The 18,259-nt window shown below is 43.0% G+C and overlaps 3 pseudogenes; 2 read left to right on the top strand and 1 right to left on the bottom strand.

The window, feature by feature from the left end:
• Positions 1–109: 109 nt before the first annotated feature.
• Positions 110–4,133, top strand: LOC136500066 (uncharacterized; annotated as a pseudogene).
• Positions 4,134–4,322: 189 nt separating this feature from the next.
• LOC136500067 (hydroxymethylglutaryl-CoA synthase-like) lies at positions 4,323–12,317 on the top strand (annotated as a pseudogene).
• A 2,699-nt stretch (positions 12,318–15,016) lies between these two features.
• LOC136498871 (large ribosomal subunit protein uL2m-like) lies at positions 15,017–16,404 on the bottom strand (annotated as a pseudogene).
• Between the last annotated feature and the right edge of the window lie 1,855 nt (positions 16,405–18,259).

The raw sequence follows: 18,259 nt of genomic DNA on the forward strand, positions 1-18,259 counted from the left end.
CTCGCCCTGAACCCTACCGCTATCGCGCTTGTCACGGTACAATGGCGTCAGCCGTCGGGCATCACCCTCCTCTTCTCTCCCTTCCAACTCGTCCTGGCCCTTGGCGTAGATGGAAATGCCGATTCCGGACGTAGCAGGCGGCGGAAACCTAGCCCTCGACTCGTGCTCCTCCATGGTGGAGCAAGAGGAGGCAGGAGAGGACGGGGGCCATGAAGCCTCCAAGATCCTAGCGTCGACTTCTGCGGGATTGGGGCGCTAGATCTCGGGTGTGGCTTCGTCGTCCTGCAATTTCTTATAGACAAATAAATATGGGTAAGGATTTTGCTCGGTTCCCTTTGATTTTGGTTGTTTACCTCTACAGTTCTCTCTTGAACTGATATACGAAGTAGAGCAGATTATAGAGTTGACACTCATAGTGCAAAGGATGATTTCAGCAGAGTGTTTTTAGTTGCATTTGTGTTTTAGGACCCTAAAGAAATTATACAGACTCCACAGTCCTACGTCGAGTTCATATTAATCACCAGAACATAGTGTTCATATAAAAATTGGACCGAACCAATTTTGAGCATGAACACAAACTAAAAACTGGGATTAATTATTGTCTAGAAATCTTTAAATATGGTCTTTTAAATCGTCTACTACAAATATTTAATTTTACTGTAGTCCATATTTTGTTGCCACCATTTGGTTGTCCTCTAGCTTATCATGTTATTGTATTCTATCTAGATGTGCTGGTGTGGACATGGCAATCCTGCCATCTGAGCTTGCGCCAGAAGAATTGAGTGGTCAAGAAGTAGATCAACAAAGCAGTAAGCATACAACTTCAAGGAGTGTGAACGTGAAGAAGTCATTGCTAGTGAAACGGATGTCATCTGCTGTTAATGCTCCAAAGCCTCCAACAGAGAAGCGGAGGAAGTCATCTGCTTCGAACGTGCAATTTGTGAGGTCCCCGCTACTGAATAGGATCCTAGCATCGCCAAGGATGCGCCACTCCAGAGCCAAACACCAGAGGTCACCATGTGAAGGATTGTCATCTTCAACCTTACCTGATGATACAAGAACGACTGCTTCTCCTAATCTTGGCAAAGATGCAGCATCAAGGAGCGTGGATAGGATCAAATCCTTGCTGTCAAAACGAAAGTCATCTGTTGTTAATGCTTCAAATCATCTAGAAGGAATGTAGAGGAAGTCACCTGCTTCACGTGTGCATTATGTGAGATCTCCTGTACTTAATAGAATGCTACAGTCAACAAGGATGAGACAGTCTCCGGTACTATATGCAAGATCACCATCTTTGTCTTCATCTGATGATACAAGAATGGTTATTTCTCCTGATCTTGGCCCAGGTTAGATTTAACTTTCTGCATATTGAAGCAACCAGTTTATGTCTCAAATTTTTCTTGTTGTCTTGACTTTGTTGATTTGTTCTATCTTGGTTAGGGTCCCGTTTCTACTGTCCTGATCCTTTAGATGAATTTTCTTGCTGCATGAGGTTCCCTTAATTACTGACTATGTATACTTTAGTAAATGCTTGTACTAATCAATACCTACATACTTATTGTATAGATGCATCAAGACTAATTAAGAGACGTAAACTTAGATCTGATGTGTGGAAATAATTTAAGCCTATTTATGAGGGGAATCTAGTAGTACAAGCTAAATGTATTCATTGTTTGGAGCTCTTGTCTGCTACTCAAGATAATGGTAGAAGTGCTTGTCATAGGCATTTGAAAGTGTGCAAAGTAAGGACTAGAATGAACCAATTGGTTGAAAGCATGAACACAGGACTATCCCCTGATTCACTAGCTCTGAAGAATTGGAAGTTTTACCAAGAGGTCTTACATAAAGTCATGGTTAACTTTATCGTATTGCAGGAGCTGCCCTTTAGTTTAGTTGACCATGCACCATTTCAGAAATTTATTGCTACCTTAAATCCTTGGTTTACCATAGTGTCTAGAACTACAATTGCTGATGATATTATGAGCTTATATGAGGATCGAAGGTTAGCCCTTCGGGAAACTATCAAAAATTCAAATTCAAGGGTCTGTCTAACTACTAATATTTTCCTAAACGGTAAACGGTCTTTACACGGTCGCCCTTCGTTTAGCGTTTAGGCTATTTACACAGTGTTTAAATGAAGTTAAACGGTCTAAACGGTTTTGTACTTTAAAAATACATATAATTATATATGTGCATATAAAAAATAAAGTATTCTAGCATTTATAAATATTTATCCGAGTAAAAATCAATTATTTTGGTATGTATATATATATTTATGCATGTGAAAAGAACCAAATATAGATATTTATGCATGTAACATATCAAGTGTACACATTTATAAATATAATAAACTTAAGTATACAAATTTATCCATACAAAACTAAACTAGATTTACCTCATGTTCGTCTAAACAGCCTAGCCTGTTTAATACTGTTTATCTCCGTTCCGTTTAGGCCGTTTAGACCGTTTTTTTTTACCGTTTAAACAGTCAACCGTTTAATTTCCGTTTACCCCCTAAACAAAACAGTTTACCACCGTTTATCGTTTAGTTGCCATTTAATCAGCCATTTAGGCCGTTTAGGCGAACACTGTTAACTGTTGACATGTGGACTTCAAATCAAAACCTAGGTTACTTGTACATTACTTGCCACTTCATTGATAATGACTGGATGTTGAAGAAGAGAATAATAGGCTTTGGTCTTGTAGCTTCACCTCATGATGGTTTTACTTTATTTAATGCATTGTTGAAGTGTTTGCAAGAATGGAAGTTAGAGCACAAGGTATTTAGCGTCACCTTAGATAATGCAAAGAACAAAACAACAACAACAACAACAACAACAACAACAACATGGTTGGTTCCTTAAGGAAAAATCTTTCAGAAAGACACCTTATGCTTGGAAATGGTGATCTCCTACATATGCGTTGTGTAGCGCATGTGTTGAACCTTATTGTTAAGGAGGGATTTAAGGTGATAGATGGTGCTACTGATCGCATTCGAGATAGTGTCAAGTACATTAGAAGCTCACAAGCCCGTAAACAACGTTTCGAGGAAATCATTGCACAATTAGGTATATCCTGTGAGAAGAGACCGTCTCTTGATGTTTCAACTCAGTAGAACTCAACTTATTTAATGTTGAAGTCTGCAATAGAGTATAGGGCAGTCTTTGATGTTATGGAGTCACAAGATCCTAATTACATGGACAAGCCTTCTAATATAGATTGGAAACATGGTAGACCTACTTTGCAATGTGTTCAAACCCTTCTATGATGCTACAAATATAGTTTTTGGTACATTATACCCAACAACAAACCACTGTTTCCATGTCCTATGGGAAGTCAAAGGAAAAATAGAAACTTTGAAATCAAATATAGATATTTCCATTGTAGTTATGGCGAGCAAAATAAAACTGAAGTTTCAGAAATATCGGGACATATGCTTGTTGCAGATATGTGTTCCAGTAGTTCTAGATCCTAGGTTTAAGCTCAGTTTTGTATCATTTCGTTTGGACGCTGGTTTTGGTGATAAAAGTCCAGCATACACTGAAATGGTAAAGGACCACATTGCAAAATCTGTTTTCTACATATTCATCAATGGCACCTGATTTAAACTACTCACAACCAGAGCCCAATGATGGAAGTACTGATGAAGATGACTGCTTGGGCAGACTTTGAACAACATCTTGCAGCACAAAAAAGGAAGAGTGAAAAGTTAGCTTGACGCATATCTGCAAGATGATCTTTTCCCTCGACAAAAGAAATTTGATATTCTACAGTGGTGGATGATGCATTCTACAAAGTATCCTATAGTTTCTCGTATGGCAAGAGATGTGTTTGCAGCATCCGCATCGGACTATAGCTTCTAAATCTGCATTTTCCACTAGTGGAAGAATTGTTAGCGACTACAGAAGCCGACTAACAAGCAAGAAAGTTTAAGCCTTAGTATGCCTGCAGGATTGGTTGAGAGCAGAAGGTACATTTTCTTTGAATTGTACAAAGTAGCATATTGTTAGTTTGAGTATTGTTGTTTGAGCAATAACGACACCTCATAACTCATTATTCGTTCTTGTTTCAGGTTTATCAGATGTTAAATTATTAGAAGATGATATTGGCGATGGTGATGATATTTGAGGAAAGGAGGTGTCAGGTTGAGCAAAGAAGGGTGGCAAAGAAGGGGTGCAAGATAGGGAGAACTAGAGAAGAAAATGACATTTTTGTTCATCAGTAGATATAGAACTCCTTTCAATTTAGCATTTCAACTTTATTTATGTTACTAGTCTTTTGAAATTCTTAAATATTTGGTCCTGGATTATTGCAGTGGGGGCATGGCTCCTTTTCCGGATCTGGTTCTTGTCATCATAAGTTCAATAGGACTTTGGTTAGTGATGTGGATGTAGAAGCTACATCATGTTATACATGGGGGCGAGGACTCATGTTCAGGGCTGAATTCGATGTGGGGTTGTAAGGGGATACAACGTGTTGGTTTATGCGTCATGGTTGTAGGCACCTGATGCATTTAGTCATTGATTGACTGCAGGGAGCGCCGGAGGCTCATGACGGTGCCAGCAAGGGGAAGTACACAATTGGGCTTGGGCAGGATTGCATGGCGTTCTGCAGCGAGGTGGAAGACATTGTATCTATGAGGTATGTTCATAACTGTTGGTTCCATTCTATCTTTGGAATTAGACCTCCTAAACCAAAGAGTAGAAACTAGCAAGCAATTGTAGTGAAGATGAATGTGTTTCATGTAACGATCTACTTGAATTGCAAATGTTCATGACGAGAAATTCTCTCAGCTTGACAGTTGTTGCATCCCTACTGCAAAAGTACAACAATGATCCTAAGCTCATTGGACGTTTGGAGGTTGGTAGTGAGACGGTGATAGACAAAAGCAAGTCCATCAAAACATAGCTGATGCAAATTTTCGAGGTTTGTCCCCTGAGACACAGACTCTGCAAATTACCAAAAAAAAGGAATGGAGGGGGAGCACTCCACCTAACCCAAAGTTGCAATGTGGCATTCATCATTTTGCTAGCTACATCCACTTCAGTTTCACCTAATAATCTGTCATTGTCAATGTTTGCTATGAAATACAAACACAAGAAAGTGGTAATACTAACATTGAAGGAGTTGACTCGAGCAATGCATGCTATGGCGGAACAACTGCCTTGTTGAACTGTGTGAATTGGGTTGAGAGTAAATCATGGGATGGGATGTTATGGCCTTGTCGTTTGCACAGACAGCATGGTTTGTCACCTCAAATCACCTAGTTTTGGAACCTAGTTGTTAAGTCTACCCCTTCTGTCTCTGTGCAACATTTAGCACTAGACTACCTTATGCAATTTTTCTTTTCAGGTTTATGCAGAAGGACCTGCTCGTCCTACAGGGGGTGATGCTGCTATTGCAATGCTTATTGGTCTAGATGCTCCTATATCTTTTGAAAGAAAATATAAAGCTTCCCACATGGCCCATGTTTATGATTTCTACAAGCCAGATCTTGCAAGTGAATACCCGGTAGGATTCAGCCATGTCCACTCTCATATCTATGATTGTAATTACTTTGGCATGCTAACAGGGACTTCTCTAAATCACAGTGATACTTTTCGTTATTCCTTTCTCAGGCTATCTATCATATTTTCTGTGCCATTGCTTATTTCTTGGACTTATATTATGTAGGTTGTTGATGGAAAGTTATCTCAAACATGCTGCTTGATGGCTCTAGATTCATGTTATAGACAGTTTTGTACCAAGTAAGCTTGCTGCGATTACTATTGTATTGGTCTTGAGTAACATCCTATTCATGCATGGTGAGTGACATTAGGTATGAAAAGCTAGTCGGAGAACAGTTCTCAATATCTGATGCAGATTACTGCGTGTTCCATTCTCCATATAATAAGGTATCATGACTTCACGCTTGCTCAAATACTAATAATTTTTAGCAACTCATTAATTCTTCCCATCCATTCACCTAATTTATGTGGAATGCTAACACTTCCATTTATTATCGCAGATTTCATGCACAATTGCAGGTGCATTTTGTTTTCTTTACGCTTAAATTGCATTTGTTTTTCTACTTATTAATACTTATCCTTTTGGTATGTCAACCAAATAATGTTACGAAGTTCTCTAAGACCTCCATTTTGGGAGGTACAAGTTACCCTTTCTTTATTCAACGCTTTTGGTCCCCAGGCAAAGCTTCTTATCTATTTTCTTTTCTTTCTTCCACACTAGCTCAGTTGATAACGATGCTAAAGAGAAGCTTCTACCTTTTGCAAATCTGACTAGTGAAGAAAGTTACTAAAGCCGTGACTTGGAAAAGGTTCTTTCTTATTTGGTGGATAATTCTTAAAGCTTAATTGATGTAAGATCCTATGAACTTTCAGGCTTCTCAACAAGTTGCAAAGCATTTGTATGACATCAAAGTTCAACCATCAACTTTGCTTCCAAAACAAATCGGTAACATGTATACTGCATCTCTGTATGCAGCACTGGCATCTGTAATCTACAACAAGCACAACAGTCTAGTGAGTTTTGTGCCTTTATTCCATGAACTTATGTATCTTCATCCTGCACAGCTAATTTTTGCTTCTTATACAGGCTGGCCAATGAATCATTATGTTCTCATACGGTAGTGGCTTGACATCGACATTGTTCTCATTAAGATTGCATGAGGGACTGTACTGTACGTCTTATGGGTTTTGCATATAAGTTTGTTGTGTCCTGCGGAACACTTGTCCGCAAGATCTACAGCTTTGTGGCAAGCCGCAAGCCCGCTAATAAACTTTGCGGCAAGCGAGGCGGGTTAGCGGTCGGTCGTGAATGAGCCCGCCTGCAAGTTGAGCGCCTGAAAGGTCCTAATATGGCTAGAGGGGGGGTGAATAGCCTATTTAAAAATCTACAAATTAACTAGAGCAATTTGATTAGTATGACAAATAGCGTAATGCAAACTTGCTCTAGCTCTACAAGGGTTGCAAGCCACCTATCCAACAATTCTAGTTGCAATGATTACTTAGGCACACAAACTTGCTACTCCAAAGAGCTCAACTAGATGAATGTAAATAATAAAGCAAGCTCTCAATTCTAATTACACTAAAGAGCTTGTATCAACTAGTTTGTAAGAATGTAGACAAGTAAGTAGGGTGATTATACCGCCATATAGGGGATGGACCAATCACAAGATGAAGATCAAGCCAATCACCGGGAGAATGCAAATGACAAGAGACAACTGATTTTTCTCCCGAGGTTCACGTGCTTGCCAACACGCTAGTCCCCGTTGTGTCGACCAACACTTGGTGGTTCGGCGGCTAAGAGGTGTTTCACAAACCTCATCCACACGATAGGACACCGCAAGAACCGACCCACAAGTGAGGTAACTCAATGACACGAGCAATTTACTAGAGTTACCTTTCGGCACTCCGCCGGGGAAGGTACAACTCCCCTTACAATCATCGGAGATGGCCACGAACAATCACCAACTCGTGCCTATCCTCCACCGCTGCTCCAACCATCTAGGTGGTGGCAACCACCAAGAGAAAACAAGCAAAATCCGCAGCACAACACGAATACCAAGTGCCTCTAGATGCAATCACTCAAGCAATGCACTTGGATTCTCTCCCAATCTCACAATGATGATGGATCAATGATGGAGATGAGTGGGAGGGCTTTGGCTAAGCTCACAAGGTTGTTATGTCAATGAAAATGTGCAAGAGATGTCCTTTGAGCCGGCCATGGGGCTATAAATAGAGCCCCCATCAAATAGAGCCGTTATACCCCTTCACTGGGCAAAACGCGCTCTGACCGGACGCTCCGGTCATACTGACCGGATGCTGGCCCTCAGCGTCCGGTCGCCCGATGGATGCCACGCGTCACCGATTTCAAACGCTGTTCGTCAGATTTCAACGGCTACGAAGCTGACCGGACGCTCCGGTAAAACTGACCGGACGCTGAAGCCCCAGCGTCCGGTCGTTTCCAGTAAGCTCCCCGAGGCATATTTTTCTGACTGGACGCGTCCGGTCCACCTTGACCGGACGCAGACCAGCGTCTGGTGCTCAACCCTAGCGACTGTGCCGTCTGACAGCTCGACCGGACGCAGCCCTTCAGCGTCCGGTCACTGAGTGACCCAGCGTCCGGTCAGTAGACCGACGCCAGCATCATTTCGACCAACTCCATTTCAACTCTAACTTCTTCACCCTTGCTCAAGTGTGCCAACCACCAAGAATTTTGCATCCGGCGCAATAGAAAATAGACATTTCATTTTCCCGAAAGCGCTGAATCTCAACCCTGCAAACACCTTGCACACATGTGTTAGCCTTTTTTCACAAATATTTTCAAGGGTGTTAGCACTCCACTAGATCCTAAATGCATATGCAATGAGTTAGAGCATCTAGTGGCACTTTGATAACCGCATTCCGATACGAGTTTCACTCCTCTTAATAGTACGGCTATCTATCCTAAATGTGATCACACTCACTAAGTGTCTTGATCACTAAAACAAAATGGCTCCTACATTTTATACCTTTGCCTTGAGCCTTTTGTTTTTCTCTTTCTTCTTTTCCAAGTTCAAGCATTTGATCATCACCATGCTATCACCATTGTCATGATCTTCGTCATTGCTTCATCACTTGGAGTAGTGCTACCTATCTCATAATCACTTTGATAAACTAGGTTAGCACTTAGGGTTTCATCAATTAACCAAAACCAAACTAGAGCTTTCAGCGCCACCACGTAGTGGAAGGTGAACGCTGTGATTGCGACAGGGGGTAGCTACGCACCGGCCGATGCCGTCGGCTCTAGCTCGGTTAATTTACACAGCCCCAACGGTGATCCTATTTAGGACCTCGAGAACACATATTTTACGATCTCTTCTTTAGCTATTTCTAGCGTTAGGCTCAACTAATAATCAATCAGGATATAAATAATATGTTTTAGTCCGTAAGCTGTTGGAGGATATTTTATTTATATTCATTGTAAATATGGAAATATCGTAGTGTGCTATCCGATTTGATAGCCGAGGACGTTGCCAAGGAAAATGGTACTTCCTACGTTCTAAATTATAAAACATTTTAACTTTCTTAGAAAATCAAAACATCTCAAGTTTAACCAAACTTATATAATAAATAATAACATTTATGATATCAAATAAGTATTATTAGATTCTTCAATAACTATATTTTCATAATATATCTATTTGATGTCATAAATTTTTGTAATTCTTTCTATAATTTTGATCAAATTTAAAATGTTTTGACTCTTCAATAAAATTAGAATGCTAGAACGGAGGGAGTACTGACAATGCCCATCCATCTTGAATCGCAGGAGGTCATAGAGCTGACCGGTCATGATAACATAGCGTTCCACAGGATAAGGGACGAAGTAGAGCCGAAAAAAGAGTTTAAGGACTAAAATACACTTTATTTGTTTACAGATGAAATTATATCCAAAATACAAAGTGTAAGGATTAAATTTTTTATGTTGATGGTTCTAGATGAAACTAGGCTAGAAGAAAATTTAAGTTATGGTCGTTTTAAAAGTTTAGGGACCAAAGTCTTGGGCCATAATTATGGAACCAAAATGATTATTCCACACGGGCGCATATATATCTTATCTGTTGTTATCATCATCGACAATGTAGGGGGTGATTGGTTGCTCTGCTCGCGCTGTCCAAAGCCCCATCCGGTACCAAGCGGTGCATTGTGGCTATGTTTGGTTCCCCTCATCGCACATTTTGCCTGCTTCGTTCCATTCATTTGCCCCCCTCCATTCCACACGTCTCTGTCTTCTCAATTTCACCTTCCCTCGCGATCCGGGATGGCTTTATACACGCATGGCGCAGGGCCCATGTGTCAGACACTTAAAACTTTGATGCATGCGTGTAACCAAACACGATCTCGTTTCGTACTGGACCAACAACAAAAACAACAAAACACAGCAAAATACATAGTCTTATCATGGCTGAAAAGAGCCTGGATAGTCACTCCATCTCGGCTCGCTGACCCTTGAGCAACCAATCACCCCTGTAGAAACATAGTGGAAGGGTGATGTGGTGATAGCGATGCGAGGCGTGGAGAAAGAAGACGGAGACTGCGCGCCGACCGCAGGAATGCACGGGAGCTCGCCACCGCACCGCGCACACCATGGGCAGGGTTGTACGGTTGGGAACACGGAGGAATCGGAGCTCGGCTTGGACCTCCACTGCAGCGTTGCCAGCTCTGGCTCTGCATGGAGCTCGCTCAGGAAGACAGGCCAAGCAGAGAGATGGCCGGAGACAGGATGGAAAAGTAAAGGATTGGGGTCCATGGTGACCAGGAGAATGTTCGGCTGGACTGAATTCCGGCTTATTCGGCTTATTTTTTCAGCCGGGGCAGTGTTTCTCTATCACAATATTCCAGCATGAACAATGTTCCAGCATAAACAGTAAAAATTTCAGTCCAGCCGAACACTCTCCAGGACCGGCCGGACGTTAAAGAAAAGGGTAGAAAAGACACTTGCCCATATTCTCTTTCTTGAAATATGAGAAATTTATTGATGCGGCGTGTTATGGCAAAGATACATATTTTTATAATGATACTGACAACTTTTCGAGTTTGTGGTGTTCATCAGTATATACCACATTTCTCTGATGTCTCTGAGCAAATTTTCCCTATACTTATTTAACGTCATAAACATTAATGTTTACTATATACTCCTAGAATTATATTTTTTCGGACAGAGATAGTACAAAAAAATATTAATATTTATGGTGCATAATTAGTACTATTAGATTAATCCTGAATATATTTTTTATAATATACCAATATTATTTATATTATTTACAAACCTAATTAAATTTAAAAATATTTGATCAGCACAAAACTCTGTGATTTTTTTTCTTTTACTGAGGGAGTACGCTGGAGCTGCCCTGCCGCTAGTCGGACGACAATCGACAGATACTGTTCTAACTGATTTGTTGTGAGAGAAAAATACTATTCTAACAGAAAAAATAAGCTGAAAAAAAAATAACAACCCAGGACAGGCAGAATAATAATAGCAGCGAACGGGCGAGAGAGGCGACGACCAAGGTAGGCAGAATAATAATAGCCCAAGATGCTCGTGCTGCCCACGCGTGTTTCTTCTTTTCTTCGCGTCAAGCCAGCCACGCCGCCGCCACCTGCGCTTGCAACTTGCAAGGCTTGCATCTCATATCTCATATCATATTATACATTTAGCCCGTGTTTAGTTCCTAAAATAACTTTCCAAAAAGTGCTACAGTATCTATCACATCGAATCTTGTGATACGTGCATTATAGCATTAAATGTAGATAAAAAAAAACTAATTACACAATTTGGTGGGAAATTACGAGACGAACGTTTTGAGTCTAATTAGTCCATGATTGAACACTAATTGCCAAATAAAAACGAAAGTGCTACAGTAGCCAAATTCCAAAATTCCCTGCAACTAAACACGCTCTTATACGTACTGTACTGGCAGTCTGGCATCGTCGATCTCTGATATTATCTATGTAAATTATTCTCGGAACCATGCACGCGCTCTCTGATATTATTCAGTCGCAACAACCCAAGAACACGGCGTGTCGTGCCCAAAAATCAAAAAGAAAAAAAAAACGAGCGCCGTCAGACGTGAGACCGTGTTTTAATCTCTTCCAAATTCATAGTTAGTTAATCAATTAATTAATATAATTCATAATTCCCTATGGCCTATGGAGATGTGGGTGGGGGGGGGGGGGGGGGGGGGGGGGGGATCCTCTCCAATGAGTGCACTACCTCGGTCTGAAAAAATATTTTTTTTTCTAATTCATAATTCATAATTCATAATTCCCCATGTGCACTACCTCGGTTCTGAAATAAATATAAATTTATTTGATAAGAACTTGTACTTCTTTAAAATTTGATAAAATATATAAAAATATACCGATATTTATAATGCAGTAATAAGTATTAGTAATAAACATGTTATGTACAAATATAAATCTAGTTAAATTTAAAATTTGGACTCCTCAGCATCTTCAAGAGTGCCCAATATTTTCTTTCCAAGATCATATTGTTTTATAACTTAAAAAATTGGTAGGAATAAATTATGCCATCTCTAAGAGTTTGCAACATTTCACTCTAAAAAAAATCAAATTTTGGTACAGATAAAGTTAACACGTGCCTTATACAGAAGCAGAATGCTGGGAGGAGCAGTCGGTCCGTCCAGCCGCAGCCCGGCGAGGTCGTCGACGCAGCTCCTGGAGCACGTCACGGGCGCGCCGGCGACGACGCTGGAGCCTGGATGCATCAGCAAGCGCGTCGTCGTCCTCCCCGCCACGGATGCCGTTAAATAACGGGTCCTGCAAGAGCTCGGCGGCGGAGGGCCGGTTCCGGGGGCTGGCCGATGCAGCGCTCGATGAAGCCCCGCAGCTCGGGCCTCGGGGGTCCTTGAGCCGCTTGAGCGCCGCGGGAGGGACGCCCCGGGTGACGTTGTGGAAGATCTGCACCCCGGGTCACCATCTCCAGCACGCACCCGTACGAGTAGATGTCCACCGACTCCGTGTACGTCTCCAAGGCGATCGTCGTCGTCGTCAAAATCATGTTCTACGTGGACACCTCGCTGGACCACGTCGCCGCCGGCATCAAGGTCCTGCGCATGCCCTAACGTGGCGGCATCGGCAACGGCGGCGGCCCATCCCGCGCGACCGTGCATAGCCCTCGAGTTCGCCCAGCGGCGCAAGGTGGCAGTGGGCCTGGAGGAGGACGAGCTGTGCCGGTCGGTGCAGGCCGCGATGGCGCCCGAAGGAGTAGAAGGCGCGGGGGAATCGTACCGCGAGCAGAATCCGCACGACCTCGGATGCGCGTAACTTTGCGCGCGTTGGGGTCAGTTTTTCCAAATGCAAGATTGGGAGATGGGTTTGTAAGTCGTTGAAGATAAGTTTTTTTTTTTTCAATTTTGCTAAAAATTCTAGATTGGGAGAGTATTTTGGGAACTCTTGGTGATGCTGAATGAGACAGTTATTTTAGGACGGCAAGAGCACTATGGTCGGAGTGTGGTGATGGAGTCATCGTGTTGTGAGATATGCGTGTCAACATCTCTTTTTTTTTTTAACTCGGAAACAAGAGCTTCCTTTGCATTGGTAGATACTAATCGCCGGGGACCATTTGAATTACAAAGTTTGGTGTATAGTTCATAAACACGTTTGAATCACCATAGGCAACTAAACATCTGTTACAGTCCGAAACTAAGCAAGTGGAAAACTCAGAAAGCATTAAGCCTCGAATTTGTCTAAACACAACCCCATATGGATTCCGATCCCATTTTGATGTTTTGAGCACTTCACTGAGGATTGAAGAGCCCGTCTCCATACAAGCCTTACCTTGGTCATCCCCATGCGTACAGCTCTTTCCAGGATCCTTAACGTTGGTAGAGCCTCTGCATGCAAGTCTGCAACTTCTCAGTCCCTACCTCAAGTACATCTCCACATTTCTTATAACAAAACCCCTTCCTCCATTGCCGGTGTTCCAATGATCTTGTAGTAGTCAAACGGTGGTGGCTTCCGTTTAGAACCTTGTCTCAGCCTTGTTGATGTGGACATGTTCTGAATCTTCCCCAACTCCATCTGATGGTAAGCAGTAGAGCTGCAGATCTTAGACACACATGCCATTCTTTTTCTTGCATTAGCTTTGTTCCTTGCCAACCACCACTGCCACAGGAAAACTAGTATCTTGTGTTTCGACTCTAGGTCCATGTAACCATGTTGAAGATTAGGCTGATAACTTCAGTCCTGACTTACATCCTTCAAGCAGAGCTTTTTTCTTTCTCTAGATTCATTGTCCGCCAGCACTCTTTGAACCTTTTGCATTTGAGAAAAAAGATGGACACAATAATATTCAGTAGCTGGTTCCTTAATCCCACGACTTGAAATGTTGGCTCAGCTCATAAAATATAAATGAGCCGAGCCAAGTCGAGCAACAAACAAGCCAAGTCAAGCGAGCTACCGGGTTGTGAGCTTTTCGTGAAACCCTACACTGAACTATCCATGTAGTCCAATTTACCTCCTCGTGATTGATGTGACGCAAGGTAGGACGTCTGACATGGCGCCACGTCAAACTAAACCGCCTTAAAACCCACCGAAGGAGGATAAACAACCAGTTTCAATGGTTGAAGGAGCCAAAACATCCGGTTTTCTAGCTTGAGGATGTTGGACTATCATATTGATCATCATCAATATTTCCAAATTCATACTCTCTTATAAATCAGAACGTCTGTCTTGAAATAGTTAATTGCATTCACTGCACAGGATACACATAGCCATGATCCAATATGAACAATATGTTAACATAGAGAAAAAAAATAAAGAGAGATAGCAAAATATACCAACATGAGCCTTGGCCTAAAAGACAAGAACACCCCCCCCCCCCCCCCCCCCCCCCCCCCCCCTCTCAATCATAACAGTGCACCACAACCAAATTTGCCGTAAGATACAGAGGAAAAGGAATATAGAAAGGAAGTCGATAATCAGATCTGACCAAACACGAAACATGACGTATATCACATTGGAGTGAAAGATATCACAGTGGAAATTGGAGTGAAAGATATCACAGTGGAAATCCGTAAATTTCTGCAAAAAGAAAAACAGAAAAGTACTCCTCTATCCTGAAATACAAGGTAAACAAGTCCAGCAAAAGACTAACCTGCCTCTCACTAATTACTTAGTTCAGTTGTTAACTTGCATAATTTCCTATTAAGCCACAGTTTAAAAAGGCAAGCAAGCATGTCACTGATTTTGGCTACCAATTACATGAGTTATTTTGGGCAAGATAGTGTTTAAAAAGCATGTATATGGATGGGGTTTAAAAGGAAGAAACACATAGATGGAGTTGAGTAATCCAGAATACCATATAATTTGGGACAAATTTTAAACCTTAGATAACTTGCATTTCAGGATAGAATACAATACTAACATACATTGTATTGGAAACGTTACTTCTTTCTTGTCTGTTTCCTCATCACAACAAAGACAACGTATCCCAATTTCCAATTCCCTCTAACACCACCATCTGTTCGTTATTATACTCAAGTACAAGATCTGAAACAAAAAGAATGGTCATTCCATAACCTTTGTTACACCACACTAAGCTTTACGGCTGGCCACACTTGGTGACCGGTACCCTGCTTTAGTGGGCTTTCCCCAAGGAGAAACTGAAGGCCTGCCTCCTTTGGTACGCCCCTCGCCTCCACCATGGGGATGATCCACAGGATTCATAGCAACACCACGGACAATAGGGCGTCTACCTAACCACCGGCTATGCCCTGCCTTTCTTAGTTTGCGTGTGCCATGGCTTGGATTGGAGACTATACCAATTGTCGCACGGCATTTTGAATCGACAATTTTCTCAGCACCTGAAGGAAGGCGCAGAACACACTGTGCACCTGGTTCCTGGACTACTTTAGCATATGTACCAGCTGCTCGGACCATCTTCCCACCCTGACCGGGACGACATTCAATATCGTGCACCCATGTTCCAATTCTTGCATTCGCTAGTGGTATGCAATTCCCTACCTTTGAGTTGAGATCAATTATATCAAACTGATTAGATGCGGAATACGGCGAAGAGGCTCGACCTTTAGAAGGTTTCGAGGAATCATAGTTCATCACTGTACTACCTGGCATGCATTGGTGACTGGCCAATATATAAGATACTGGTACACGATCATCCTTTCCCTTTGTCCCTTTGCTCATACCAACAGACTTTGCTGCCAAGCTACTGATGCGGTTAGCCTGTGTCTGAACCAAATGTTTCTTCTCCAGATCATTCTGCCAAGAGAGAGCAGCTTGACGCTTCATTCTTTGTGTCCAAAGCGCATCATCCGTTGCCCATTTTTGAATTCCAGAAAGAGAGAATGTCTGTTTTCCTTCTTCATTTCCTCTGACTTGAGCGAAGAAAGTGGGCTTGGCACCAGCTAATGCTATCCTAGGTAAGCTCCCACCAGATTTAACAGATGCAATATCTCCATTGCCCAGAGAAGAGTACAGCACAGAAGCTTCCTTTTCCTTATGCACTCTACCAGACAATGCCGCAAGGGGAAATCTACCAGAGACGTCAGCAGTGACAGATTCCAGTATCTGAGGCTTGGCACCGAGCTCTTGCAGAGCTTTTGGGCGGCGAAAATGCACCCATCGCACCAAAGCAATGCTAGAGGAGCGATTCGGGTCATACTCGATCCGCTCCGCAATGCCCAGGGAAGAGGTGGCCCTCTTCACATCAACTTTCCTCTGCAACCTCTTGGCCCTCTTCACATCAACCACGGTGGTAGGAGGTGATGCACCGGGACGAGTTCCGCCCGGCCGTCTTGGACGAGCCCAGAGTCAGACGCTTCAGAACTCCCACCTTCGCCTGATCTCTCACGAGCGACAGAGCGGACTTACGTGCCATATTGTTGACAGGGATGGTGATGGTGTAGGAGGGAGGAGTGGAGTCTCTCCAAAATAAGAAATGGCCCCTCAAGGCTCTGCAACATTCAAAAATCAAAGACGAATTACAGATATGTCTAGATACGAAGCATTATATTCCCACTCCAATATACATCCCATCTGGCATGACTAGCACAACTTAGCAGAATATATATAGTAGCAAAATCCATTTCAACTTGGCCTAAACTCGCACTGGAAAATCCCTGACATGGAAAAAAGGAAAGTGGCAAACAATCAAGAGCCAAAGCCACCGAAGCAGCATCAGCCAGCACGCGCCAATCAGTTTACACTTTCCAGGCAGACCGAGGCAACTCAGCCGAGCAAAACCTGCCGGCTGCCGCTGCCATGGGCGGCCGGGCGGGCACAGTAAAGGACATGGGTGGACACAGTAGACCCAATAATTTTTGCATTATAAAAGAAGAAAATCGAAATTTATAGGCAGAATGCGTGTATACTACTCTTGTAATTGGATCAGATCAGATCCGAATACAAATAGCCTAACTGCGTAAGCGAGGGTTTGGGTGATCAGTTTGGCACAGCAGGAACGGAAGAGAATGGGTGATCGTACCTGGTGGTGGTGGGTGCTCGTCGCCGGCGGAGTGTCCGAAGCTGGAGACCTACAGCATATTCGGTTGGCTGGTTCGTGAAAAAGTATTGTTGACTGGTTTGTGTGAGAAAAAAATACTATTTCGGCTAAAAATTTACGATCGTTTATGACAAGCCACAGCCAAACGAACAAGCTGCTGGTATAGTGCGACGGCGGCGGCGGAGGGCAACCAGTCGTCGCCACTAGACACAGGGAGTAAAGATGGCAACCGCCCCGATACCTGACGGGTATTTGATCCATTAGAGATGGAATGGGATCATATCTTTACCCGTAAGCATCTAAATGGGCAAGAATCCATCCCCGACGGGTATAACGGGTATGGAAACGTTCCCTGTTTACCCGTCCCCGTTACCCGCTGGGGACCCGATTATTTGAGCTGTCATACGAGTATTAGGCCCAAAGAAGTTCAACATAGGTATTTTGATCCAAATCTAAACAATCATATATATATATATATATATATATATATATATATATATATAGTTTAATTTGTGTGTTTTAGGAATCATAGTTTAATTTTTCCTCACCATCTCCATCAGCAGCACAAGCACGCCTGCCTCACGAGCGCTCGTGCCCCTCACTTTCTCAGTTCGGTCTCTCTGTCACCTTTGCTCGTCCTACTCGCAACCTCGCTCCTTCTCCTCGGCATCTCTGAGACTCCGACACTTATACCCGGGTGAAGAAGAAACGTCTCTGATTATAAAGCTGCGACTCAAAGTGTTCTTGTTTATCGGATATACAGTACCCGTCGGGTATCTGTTACCCGACCGATGTCCGACAAATACGAAGATGAACAAAAATCTATACCCAAGACGAGACAGTTAATAGAGACAGAGACGGGATGAATTCACCTTAGCGACAAACATAACGTTCCGATGATACCAACCGGTACGTCCCGTTGCCATCGGAGCGCGCGCCCGCGAGGGGCACAGGCTTACGAGTTGGAAGAGTAGGTGGTGGTGGGCCGCTGGGCCGGACGGGACGTGCTTGGGCTGGCAGGCCAGACGGGACATTTTTCTCCTCCAAAAAGCTCTCTCTAACACTCGCTCGCCGCTCGCGGTGCGTCATGGTCATTTTCGTCAGGTCTCCGCAGCTGCGGGCTGCCTCGCCGGTCGCGGCCACCACTCCCAGCGATGGGGATTCCCAGACGCCACCGCTGAAGGCTAAGCCTCCTCGTCGTCCACCTCCAGCCCTACAGTCATCCTAACTC

The sequence above is a fragment of the Miscanthus floridulus genome, chromosome 13 (genome assembly GCF_019320115.1).
Source record: "Miscanthus floridulus cultivar M001 chromosome 13, ASM1932011v1, whole genome shotgun sequence".
NCBI classification, from domain to species: domain Eukaryota; kingdom Viridiplantae; phylum Streptophyta; class Magnoliopsida; order Poales; family Poaceae; genus Miscanthus; species Miscanthus floridulus.